Source organism: Mobula hypostoma, chromosome 30 (genome assembly GCF_963921235.1).
Source record: "Mobula hypostoma chromosome 30, sMobHyp1.1, whole genome shotgun sequence".
In the NCBI taxonomy this organism is placed as follows: domain Eukaryota; kingdom Metazoa; phylum Chordata; class Chondrichthyes; order Myliobatiformes; family Myliobatidae; genus Mobula; species Mobula hypostoma.
The window spans coordinates 21,248,331-21,261,020 of NC_086126.1; the positions used below are offsets into that span (position 1 = coordinate 21,248,331).

The 12,690-nt window shown below is 46.9% G+C and overlaps 1 protein-coding gene across 1 annotated transcript in view; it reads left to right on the forward strand.

The window, feature by feature from the left end:
* Positions 1–12,690, forward strand: part of naaladl1 (N-acetylated alpha-linked acidic dipeptidase like 1) — a 130,120-nt gene that overhangs the window by 10,911 nt on the left and 106,519 nt on the right. The window lies entirely within an intron of this gene.

Sequence of the window (12,690 nt, forward strand, 5' to 3'; positions counted from 1 at the left end):
TGAATTATCGCAGAGTTTGTCATACATGCCAGGTGGTGGGAAAACCTAACCGGGCCACTCCTAAAGCTCCACTTCGGCCGATATCTGCTTTTGGTGAACCATTTTCCCTAGTCATAGTGGATTGTGTTGGTCCACTGCCAAAGACTGCAGCTGGCCATCAGTACGTGTTAACTATAACGTGTGCCACTGCCAGGTTCCCCTAGGCAGTTCCTCTTCGAAATATTAAAGCTAAATCAGTGGTGAAGGCTCTCATCAAGTTTTTTACTATGGTTGGTCTGCCCAAAGAAATTCAATCCGACCAGGGCAGTAACTTTACATTGGGAGTATTCCAGCAAATAGTTTCTGAGCTGGGGGCTAAACAAATTGTGTCATCTGCATGCCACCCAGAGTCCAAAGGAGCCTTGGAACAGTTCCATTCCACTCTAAAAACAATGATTAAAACCTACTGTTATGAGAATAACAGGGACTGGGATGAGGGAGTATACTTACTTCTCTTTGCTGTTAGAGACTCAGTTCAAGAATCGTTGGGTTTTAGTCCGTTTGAGCTTGTTTTCAGTCACAGGCCCAGCGGACCTTTGACCTTGCTCAGAGAACAGTGGTCTGATCAGAAGGTATGTGTCAGTGTGCTGGATTATGTTTAGGAGTTTCGAGATAGGCTAATCAAGGCTTGTGACCTTGCAAAGCAGAATTTGCAGAACTCTCAAATTAAAATGAAACACTGGTATGATAGGAAAGTGGGGGAACAGGTGTTTCATGTTGGAGATAAGGTGTTGGTCTTGTTCCTCCTTTTGACCAACCCTCTCCAAGTGCAATTTCATGGACCGTACCAGATAATTAAGAAAATTGACTCTCTGAATTATGTTGTTGAGACTCCTGACCGGAGGAAGGCTACTCAAGTGGTACACGTAAATATGATAAAGCCTTATTATTATGACTCAGAGATAGCACCATGAAAACAAGTGGAGTTGTGGAGGCTTGTACAAGATAGTTTTAACAAGCTAAGTATAGTCTCAACCAGGCTCGAGAATTCCATTGTTTTGAAAAACATTAATAATGAAGTCCATCATTTGAAGCCTGCACAGCAAAAACAATTGAAAGAATTAATTGGTAATTATGAGGATTTGTTCCCTGATGTTCCCAGACGGTGCACAGCTGCAGTGCATGACATCATTGTAGGCTCATCCAAGCTGATTAAACAGCATCCCTACAGAATGAACTTAGAGAAAAGCAAAATGGTTGAACAAGAAATCGGGTACATGCCAGCAACCGGTATCATTAGGCAATCTACCTCAGACTGGGTGTCACCCTGTGTTATTGTGCCTAAGCCGGACAGCAGCATGAGATGCTGTACTGACTACAGGAAAGTTAATGCAGTAACCAAAACAGATGCTTATCCTATCCCAAGGGTGGATGACTGTATTGATAAAGTGGGAAAGGCTAAATACCTCACAAAAAATGACTTGTTAGAAGGATACTGGTGTGTTCCCTTGACAGAAAGGGCGAGAGAAATCTCGGCGTTTGTCACACCATCTGGGCTGTATGAGTATAATGTCTTACCCTTTGGAATGAAAAATGCTTCAGGAACATTCCAAAGGACGATCAATTCTGTGATTCGAGGTTTGAAAAATACAGGGGCTTATATTGATGATTTGGTTGTAAGGAATGACATGTGGGAAGAGCATACTGCGGCTGCAGAAAAGCTATTTGACCGGCTTTCTAAGGCCAATCTTACTGTGAACCTCGCTAAAAGTGAGTTTGGTCATGCCACAGTTACATATCTGGGCTAACTGGCTCCCGTGCAGGCCAAAGTTCAAGCTGCTGCTAAGGTTCCCGTTCCGACGGGCAAGAAGGTTTTAAGAAAGTGGGGTACTACCATAAGTTTTGTAAAAACTTCACGGATATCGCTCTCCCCCTTATGAAACTACTAGGGAAGAGTGGAAGATTTGTATGGAGTGAGCTTTGCCAGGAAGCCTTTGAATGACTAAAAACTATTCTGTATTACCAACCTATGCTCAAAGCACCTGATTTTTCAAAACCATTCTCTATAGCGACTGACGCTACTGACGAAGCTGCCAGGGCAGTATTGTTACAGAAAGGTGAGGATGATATCGAACATCCAGTAGCACATTTCTCAAAGAAATTTAATGTGCACCAGTAAAATTATTCCACTGTTGAAAAGGAGTTGCTATCACTTATTCTGGCTTTACAACATTTTGAAGTCTATGTTTGTCCTGCCCAGAAACCACCGGTGGTTTACACAGATCACAATCCGTTAGTGTTTCTAACTAAAATGAAGGATAAGAATAGAAGGTTATTAAACTGGAGTCTGATCTTGCAAGAATATGACCTAAAAATAGAACATGTGAAAGGTACTGACAACATTATAGCTGATTGTTTATCCAAATGTTAAGTTAGAAGTTGTACACGTTTTTCTCTGTTATCTGATAATTATACATGTATTGTCTCAAAATTTGTAATCTATAGTTAGACAAAAATTTTGCTCGTTGATCAAAATTTTTCTGAAAGGGAAGTAGGTGTGACGGGATCCTGAATTATCCCTTATGGACTGTGCCTTTAAAAAGAGAGAGCGAGCGTGCGGCTATTCAGCTTCCTACAGAGAGAGAGAGAGGGGCAAAGACTGCTCACAGTTTGTTTGGGATTTCTGCAAGGACAGTGCCAGCTTCTGAGTTCCTACAGAGAGAGAAGGGAGGAGCTACGTGATGGACAGCTGGTGTTCAGCATGCTGAGATAAATACAAGATCAGCTGGTAATTAGATACACATGGTTTTGGACACTGGATGAGCTTTGTTGTGCCCACAGAAAGGTGGTTTTTTGGAGGATCGATCAGGAGAATCGATCAGTGGCTCTCGCAGTGTAGACAAGGAGTGACCAGTGGGAAGTTATTAGTGTGTCCAACCCTCGCCTGGGTTGATAGCTCACCCACAGAAGATGGTCTCCTTATTGTGGTCACATTCGGTGACTTCTAAAGGATTTCGTAGGGCAACGAAGAATCGACGGCATCAACTCACCTGAAGAACTAAACACCTCTCTCTCTCTCCATCACTACTCAACTAAATACCACAAACTAAACTTTACCCATCATCGTAAGACTGTATCCACTTACCTCCTAAGTTTGAAGAAGCTTGGTTTTTATATATTAGAAACCATAGAAAAACTACAGCACAGAAACAGGCCTTTTGGCCCTTCTTGGCTGTGCTGAACCATTTTCTGCCTAGTCCCACTGACCTGCACACAGACCATATCCCTCCATACACCTCCCATCCATGTATCTGTCCAGTTTATTCTTAAATGTTAAAAAAGAACCCGCATTTACCACCTCGTCTGGCAGCTCATTCCATACTCCCACCACTCTCTGTGTGAAGAAGCCCCCCTTAATGTTCCCTTTAAACTTTTCCCCCCTCACCCTTAATCCATGTCCTCTGGTTTTTTTCTCCCCTTGCCTCAGTGGAAAAAGCCTACTTGCATTCACTCTATCTATACCCGTCATAATTTTATATGCCTCTATCAAATCTCCCCTCATTCTTCTACGCTCCAGCGAATAAAGTCCTAACCTATTCAACCTTTCTCTGTAACTGAGTTTCTCAAGTCCCGGCAACATCCTTGTAAACCTTCTCTGCACTCTTTCAACCTTATTTATATCCTTCCTGTAATTTGGTGACCAAAACTGAACACAATACTCCAGATTCGGCCTCACCAATGCCTTATACAACCTCATCATAACATTCCAGCTCTTATACTCAATACTTTGATTAATAAAGGCCAATGTACCAAATGCTCTCTTTACGACCCTATCTACCTGTGATGCCACTTTTAGGGAATTTTGTATCTTTCCACACTTATATATGCATGAACTTTGCTAACCTGTTTGATATATCTGAATTTATATTATGTATTGCGTAGTTACTGTTACCTACCCCGTAAGTGGGTTGCCAAACCAGCAGAAATGGATCACTCAGTTGGAGTCTGGATTACTAGGACTAAGAAAGTTTTATTAAAGAAACAAGCAACACAGTAATCGAAAGGATAATAACTGCAACAGTTCAGCAATGATAAACACACACGTGCACAGAATTAAGATAACAGCATCAATCAAGCTCTATCGTTGTCTAGGGGTAAATGACCAATTTCAAAGTGACACAAAGTTCAGTCCAATTTAGTTCAGTTCGCAGTAATCGTTGCCATGGAGATGGACAACGTGGAGAGAGAGAGAGAGGGAACAGGAACAACTGATCATTCAGAACGGCTTCACTCACAGACCGGCGATATGGCTCACAAGCAGCTTTCGGGCGGGTCCTTTGTGATGTCACCTGAGATCACCGACTGTGACCCCTCCTCCAGATGCGGTCGATCCTCTGCAGTGAACCCGGCACCCAGGCAAGGGCGGACACACACCGGGTTCCCGCTGATCGTACCTTTCCACCCCGTGCGTTTATGGCCCGGTACTTCCCACCGACTTGTGGGAGGCGCACCGCTTCCAGGGTCTCGTTACCTCGGGTGTCGTGTGTGTGTCCTGCCTTAGCGAACCTGTCCCTTTTTATCCCCCTGCTGGGGTATCGCCTGTCCATCACTTCAAACAGTTCAGGGTTCAAAGGGGGAGCTGCTCCAGACAGCTCTCTCTCCCGTCCCTTCATTACACATCTCCAGATCGCCTGTCCATCACTTCAAACAGTTCAGGGTTCAAAGGGGGAGCCGCTCTTGACAATACCCATACTGATGGCTCCTTCATTAACACCTCCAAATGCTGCTTCATTGTGTTCCTTATCTCTCCCTCCCCTGAGGACAGGTGGCAGACCAACTGCTGATGCCACTAGTGCAAGCCCAGGCCAGCAAACATCTTAATTTATGTGTATTCTCGTCACATTACTAATAAATGAGCTTTAGTTAATAGCAATACCAGACTCTAAGGTGTTTTCCTTTTCTGCTGGTTCTTTAATCCGTTACGGGGTACGTAACAGATGAAAGGTGGTGTTGAATCAGCATACAGGAGGGAGCTTGAAAATCTGCCTGAGTGGTGTTGTAACAACAACCAAGGAGCTGATTGTAGACTTCAAGAGGAGGGAACTAGCGGCCCCTGAACCAGTCCACATCGGGAGGATCAGTGGTGCGACTTTAAATTCCTTGGTGTTATTATTTCAGAGGCTCTGTCGTTGGTCCAGCAGGAAAGTTCATTAAAGTTCAAAGTACAAAGTACTGGTTGGTTGTAACGAGTGCAGTCGCCTTTGCTGTTTATGTTGGGGGAGCAGCATCAGTGCTGGTGATGCAAAAAGACTAAATAAACTCATCAAAAAGGCTGGATCCGGCCTTGGCTACAACCCGGACTCTTTGAGTTAGTGATGGAGAGGAGGTCACTAATCAAACTGTTATCTGTTAAGGACAATCTGGTACATCCTCTCCATGACCTTCTGAATAACCCTTTCAAACAGGCTCATTCAGCTCCCCATTCACAAGAATAGCTACAGAAAATCTTTCCTTCCAAATGCAATATGCATAGACAACAGTTCATCTCTATGCGACAGGAGAACACACATCATAGTACAATAGGGTCTGTTTTATTATTTCATACATTATACACAGATAAACACTTATTGTGCGTATTATTGTTGTTGTGTATGTTATTATTAAAGTCTGCACACTGCTAAGGCTCCAAAGGTTCATAGCCAACGGGTAGTAGTGGGGACGAGCTCCCACTGCTAAACAAATGCTCTTCATGGTGTGCATCTCAAACAGCCTCTGACAACCAAGTCCAACTCCTGGCCTTCACATGTGGCATAGTTCTTATGCCCGGTGGAGCTGTTCTCCCTGACAGGAGAAGGGGCAAAGGCGGGCCACTGGTGCCTTAAAACCAGCTGCTCCGGGCAGATGGGGCTCGTTAACCAAAGATGGCAGCTCATCTAGGTGAGGGAAACTCCGATTTCAAACCTCCGCTGCCTTGCGGCTATACCCGCTCACGGGAAAGGCTTTGGGAGTAAACCCCGAGGAAAATTCCGGAGTCGGAGTCCCGAAGGTGGCTGACTGCTGTACCCAGCACCGACACGGCAACTCCTGCGATGTTGCTGGCACCAAACTGTACTGACTTCCGTCGTTCCTTTGGGCCTGTCATCAGCACAGAGAGCGGGGTCCCACTGCATGGGCAACAGATGGATCTCCATATCAACTCTGCCCTGGCTTGTGCCCTGGAGAGGCCACTCCCAGTGACTACCAGAGGCGCAGTACCCATGGTCGACCACGACCGACGGAGGCCACAGACACACGCACACGCGCACACACACACACGCGCACACACACACACACACACACACACACGCGCGCACACGTGCACACACGCACACACACACACACACACGCGCACACGCGCACACACACACACACACGCGCACACGTGCACACGCGCACACACGCTCACACACACACGCGCACACACGCTCACACGCGCACACGTGCACACGCGCACACACGCTCACACACACACACGCGCTCACACACACACACGCGCGCACACACGTGCACACGCGCACACACGCTCACACACACACGCGCACACACACACACACGCTCACACACACACACGCTCACACACACGTGCACACACACACACGCTCACACACACACACGCTCACACACACACACACACACACGCTCACAGACACTCACACACGCGCACATACACATGCTCACACACACTCACACACACACGCGCACACACACACGCGCGCGCACACACACACACAAACACACACGCTCACACACACTCACACACACACACTGCTAAGTGTGTTTTTTAATGCTGTTGCTGTAACGAAAGAATTTTGTGGTTGGGATCAATATTTATTATTATTACTAAATGTATTTAAGTGTATATATGTCACCATGTACAACCCGAGATTCATTTTCTTGTGGGCATACTCAATAAATCTATGGAATAATAATCATAACAGAATCAGTGAAAGACCGCACCAACTGTGTGCACAAGACAACAAACTGGGCAAATATAAAAAGAAAGAAGCAATAATGATAAATAAATAAGCAATAAATATTGAGGACACAAAATAATCTGCAGATGCTGTAAAAGATCAAAGCAACATGTTCAGTACGCTGGATGAACTCAGAGGGTTGGGCAGCATCAGTCAGAAACGATGAGTCGATGTTTCGGGCCGGAACCCTTCGTCAGGACTGAAGAATGAGAGATGGGGAAGGATTTGAAGAATGCTTGTAGCGTCAATTGATAGACCAGTAATTTGAAAGATAAAGGGATGGGGGAGGGGAAGCAGGGACGTCATAGCCCTGAAAACAATGGGTAATAGAAGAAGGAGGCGGAACAATGAGGGAGCTGGGTGAGGGGGCAGAGTGACATAGGGATAGAGGAAGGGAGGGGGAGGGAATTACCAGAAGTTGGAGAATTCTATGTTCATACCAAGGGGCTGGAGACTACCTAGACAGTATATGAGGTGTTGCTCCTCCAACCTGAGTTTAGCCTCATCATGGCAGTAGAGGAGGCCATGTATGGACATATCTGAATGGGAATGGGAAGCAGAGTTGAAGTGGGTGGCGACTGGGAGATCCTGTCTGTCATGGCGGACGGAGTGGAGGTGCTCGACGAAGCGGTCCCCCAATCTGCGTCGGGTTTCACTTATGTAGAGGAGGCCGCACCGGGAGCACCGGATGCAATAGATGACCCCAACAGATTCACAAGTGACGTGTTGCCTCACCTGGAAGGACTGTTTGGGGCCCTGAACGGTTGCAAGAGATCAGGTGTAGGGACAGGTGTAGCCCTTACACTTACAGGGATAAGTGCCGGGTGGGAGACCAGTGGGGATGGACGTGCGGATAAGGGAGTCGCGGTGGGACCGATCCCTGCAGAAAGCAGAGAGGGGTGGAGAGGGAAAGATGTGCTTTGTGGTGGGGTCCTGTTGAAGGTGGCGGAAGTTGCGGAGGATAATGTGCTGGATCCGGAGGCTGGTGGGGTGGTAGGTGAGGACAAGGGGAACTCTGTCCCTGTTGTGTTGGCGGGAGGATGGGGTGAGGGCCGAAGTGTGGGAAGTGGAGGAGATGTGGGTGAGGGCATCATTGATGACGGTAGAAGGGAAACCACGATCCTGAAAGAAAGAGGACATTTGAGATGTCCTGGAACGGAAAGCCTCATCCTCGGAGCAGATGCGGCGGAGACGGAGGAACTGGGAATAGGGAATGGCATTTTTGCATGTGGCGGGGTGGGAAGAGGTATAGTCGAGGTAGTTATGAGAGTCAGTGGGCTTGTAGAAGATGTCAGTGGACAGTCTGTCTCCAGAAATGGAGATAGATAAATATTAAATATAAATATTGAGAACATGAGATGAACATGAACACAGCGAACACTGTAAGGGTCATGCTTTTTGACTTCTCCAGTGCGTTCAACACCATCCGCCCTGCTGTGCTGGGGGAGAAGCTGACAGCGATGCAGGTGGATGCTTCCCTGGTATCATGGATTCTTGATTACCTGACTGGCAGACCACAGTACGTGTGCTTGCAACACTGTGTGTCCGACAGAGTGATCAGCAGCACTGGGGCTCCACAGGGGACTGCCTTGTCTCCCTTTCTCTTCACCATTTACACCTGGGACTTCAACTACTGCACAGAGTCTTGTCATCTTCAGAAGTTTTCGGATGACTCTGCCATAGTTGGATGCATCAGCAAGGGAGATGAGGCTGAGTACAGGGCTACGGTAGGAAACTTTGTCACATGGTGTGAGCAGAATTATCTGCAGCTTAATGTGAAAAAGACTAAGGAGCTGGTGGTAGACCTGAGGAGAGCTAAGGTACCGGTGACCCCTGTTTCCATCCAGGGGGTCAGGGTGGACATGGTGGAGGATTACAAATACCTGGGGATATGAATTGACAATAAACTGGACTCGTCAAAGAACACTGAGGCTGTCTACAAGAAGGGTCAGAGCCATCTCTATTTCCTGAGGAGACTGAGGTCCTTTAACATCTACCAGACGATGCTGAGTCTGTGGTGGCCAGTGCGATCATGTTTGCTGTTGTGTGCTGGGACAGCAGGCTGAGGGTAGCAGACACCAACAGAATCAACAAACTCATTCGTAAGGCCAGTGATGTTGTGGGGATGGAACTGGACTCTCTCACGGTGGTGTCTGAAAAGAGGATGCTGTCTAAGTTGCATGCCATCTTGGACAATGTCTCCCAGCCACTATATAATGCACTGGGTGGGTACATTCAGCCAGAGACTCATTCCAATGAGATGCAGCACTGAGCATCATAGGAAGTCATTCCTGCCTGTGTCCATCAAACTTTACAACTCCTCCCTTGGAGGGTCAGACACCCTGAGCCAATAGATTGGTCCTGGACTTATTTCATAATTTACTGGCATAATTTACATATTACTATTTAACTATTTATGGTTCTATTACTATTTATTATTTATGGGCAACTGTAACGAAAACCAATTTCCCCCAGGATCAATAAAGTATGACTATGACTATGACTACTATGAAGAGTCCTTGAAAGAGAGTCCATAGATTGTGGGAGGAGTTCAGTGATGGGGCAAGTGAGGTTGAGTGAAGTTATCCCCTCTGGTTCAGGAGCCTGATGGTTGAGGGGTAATAACTGTTCCTGAACCTGGTGGTGTGGGACCTGAGGCTCCTGTACCTCCTTCCCGATGGAATCAGTTCAGAGTTGAGGTTATCCTCTCTGGTTCAGGAGCCTGATGGTTGAGGGTAATAACTATTCCTGAACCTGGTGGTGTGGGACCTGAGGCTCCTGTACCTCCTTCCCAATGACAGCAGTCAGAAGAGATCATGACCTGGGTGGTGGGGATCCCTGAACTTGGATGCTGCTTTCCTGTGACAATGCCTCATGGAGATGTGCTCAATGGTGGGGTGGGCTTTACCTGTGATGGACTGGGCCGTATCCACTGCTTTTTGTAGGATTTTCTGTTCAAGGGTATTGGTGTTTCCATACCAGGCTGTGATGCAGCCAGTCAGTATACTCTCCACTTTTGTCAAAGTTTCAGTGTAAACACTACCGGATGTGTGAAGGGCAGGTAAATGTAAATGATAAAGTGAAAGGTTATAATGAAGCAGACTGGGAACCCATCTTATCATACAAGCAGTCTGTTCAAGAATCTGATAACAGATAGAGGCTGTCCTTGACCCTGGTGGTATGGGCGTGCTGGCTTTTGCAGAGGAACATAAGATCATAAAGGAACAGAATTAGGTTATTTAACCCATTGGTTCCACAGTTGTACTGTGGAGAGCATTCTGACAGGCTGCATCACTGTCTGGTATGGAGGGGCTAAAGCACAGGACTGAAAGAAGCTGCAGAAGGTTGTAAATCTAGTCAGCTCCATTTTGGGTACTAGCCGACAAAGTACCCAGGAAGTCTTTAGGGAGCGGTGTTTCAGAAAGGCAGCGTCCATTATTAAGGACCTCACGCACCTAGGACATGCCTTTTTTCACTGTTACCATCAGGTAGCAGGTACAGAAGCCTAAAGACACACACTCAGCGATTCAGGAACAGCTTCTTCCCCTCTGCCATCAGATTTCTGAATGGACACTACTTCACTTTTTTAATGTAATATTATTTCTGTTTTTTTGCATGATTTTTAATCTATTCGATATATAAATTCTGCAATTGATATTTTTTTGCCAGATTATATATTACATTCAACTGCTGCTGCTAAGTTAACAAAATTCACGTCACATGCCGGTGATAATAAACCTGATTCTGATTCTGATTCGAGTCTGCTCCACCATTTCATCATGACTGATCCATTTCCCTCTCAACCGCAATCTCCTGTCTCCTCCACATATCCTTTCATGCCCTGACTAATCAAGAATCTATCAACCTCTGCCTTAAAAATACTCAATGACTTAGCCTCTACAGCTACCTCCAGCAATAAATTCCTCAAATTCACCAAATCACTCTATGGCTGAAGAAATACCTCCTCATCTCCGTTCTAAATGGATGTCACTCTATTCTGAGACAAGGCTCTCTGGTCCTAGACTCCCCCACTATAGGAAACATCCTCTTCACATCCAATCTATCTGTGTCCTCTGGTCCTAGACTCCCCCACTATAGGAAACATCCTCTCCACATCCACTCTATCTGTGTCCTCTGGTCCTAGACTCCCCAAACTATAGGAAACATCCTCTCCACATCCACTCTATCTGTGTCCTCTGGTCCTAGACTCCCCCACTATAGGAAACATCCTCTCCACATCCACTCTATCTGTGTCCTCTGGTCCTAGACTCCCCCACTATAGGAAACATCCTCTCCACATCCTCTCTATCTGTGCCCTCTGGTCCTAGACTCCCCCACTATAGGAAACATCCTCTCCACATCCACTCTATCTGTGTCCTCTGGTCCCAGACTCCCCCACTATAGGAAACATCCTCTCCACATCCACTCTATTTGTGTCCTCTGGTCCTAGACTCCCCCACTATAGGAAACGTCCTCTCCACATCCACTCTATCTGTGTCCTCTGGTCCTAGACTCCCCCACTATAGGAAACATCCTCTCCACATCCACTCTATCTGTGTCCTCTGCTCCTAGACTCCCCCACTATAGGAAACATCCTCTCCACATCCACTCTGTGTCCTTTGGTCCTAGACTGCCCCACTATAGGAAACATCCTCTCCACATCCACTTTATCTGTGTCCTCTGGTCCTAGACTCCTCCACTGTAGGAAACATCTTCTCCACATCCACTCTATCTGTGTCCTCTGGTCCTAGACTCCCCCACTATAGGAAACATCCTCTCCACATCCACTCTGTCTGTGTCCTCTGATCCTGGACTCCCCTGCTATAGGAAACATCCTCTCCACATCCACTCTATCTGTGTCCTCTGGTCCTAGACTTCCCCACTATAGGAAACATCCTCTCCACATTCACTCTATCGAGGCCTTTCAACATTCGATGTCTTTCAGTGAGATCCTGCTTCATTCTTTTGGACTGCAATGAGTACAGACCCAGAGCTGTCAAGCAGTCCACATGTGGTAACCCTTTCATTGAAAAGCTTCCTGATGAGTACAGGTAAATGATAAGGTGACAGTTATAACCAGGTAGATTGTGAGGCCAAGTATGCATCTTATTGTCCTAGAGGTCCATTTGGGAGCCTGATGAGAGTGGGATACAGGCTGTCCTTGAGTCTGGAGGTGTGTACATTCCGGCTTTTGTACCTTCTGCCTGATGGGAGTGGAGAGAATGTCTGCGATGGGTGGGACTTTGCCTAAGTTGGCTGCAGAAGGCACAGACTGAGTCCACAGAAGGCAGGCTGGTTTTCCGTGATGTACCGGGCTGTGTCAGGAAAGTCAGGCCTTTAAGGTTGTTACAGCGGGGGTGAAATGGGGACAAGCTCCCGATGGCGTGCGTCTCAAATAGCTTCTGAGAACCAAATCCAGCTCCTGTGGCTCAGCTACCAAGCCCGGTGGCACGGTTTCTACCAATAGGAGAAAGAGCAAAGGCAGGTTACTGGCACCTTAAAACCAGTCGCTTCGGGCAGATGGGGCTCGTCAGCTCTCATCCGGGAGCCAGCTGCATAGGCAACAGCTCGCTCCCCGTATCGTACTGCCCAGGCAGTGAGGACACAACCTCCATGGTTGACCTGGACCCACTGAGTGCCTGGAGCATGAATGCTAGCATGGAGTATTTGGGCTGAATGGTCTATGTGTACATGGGGT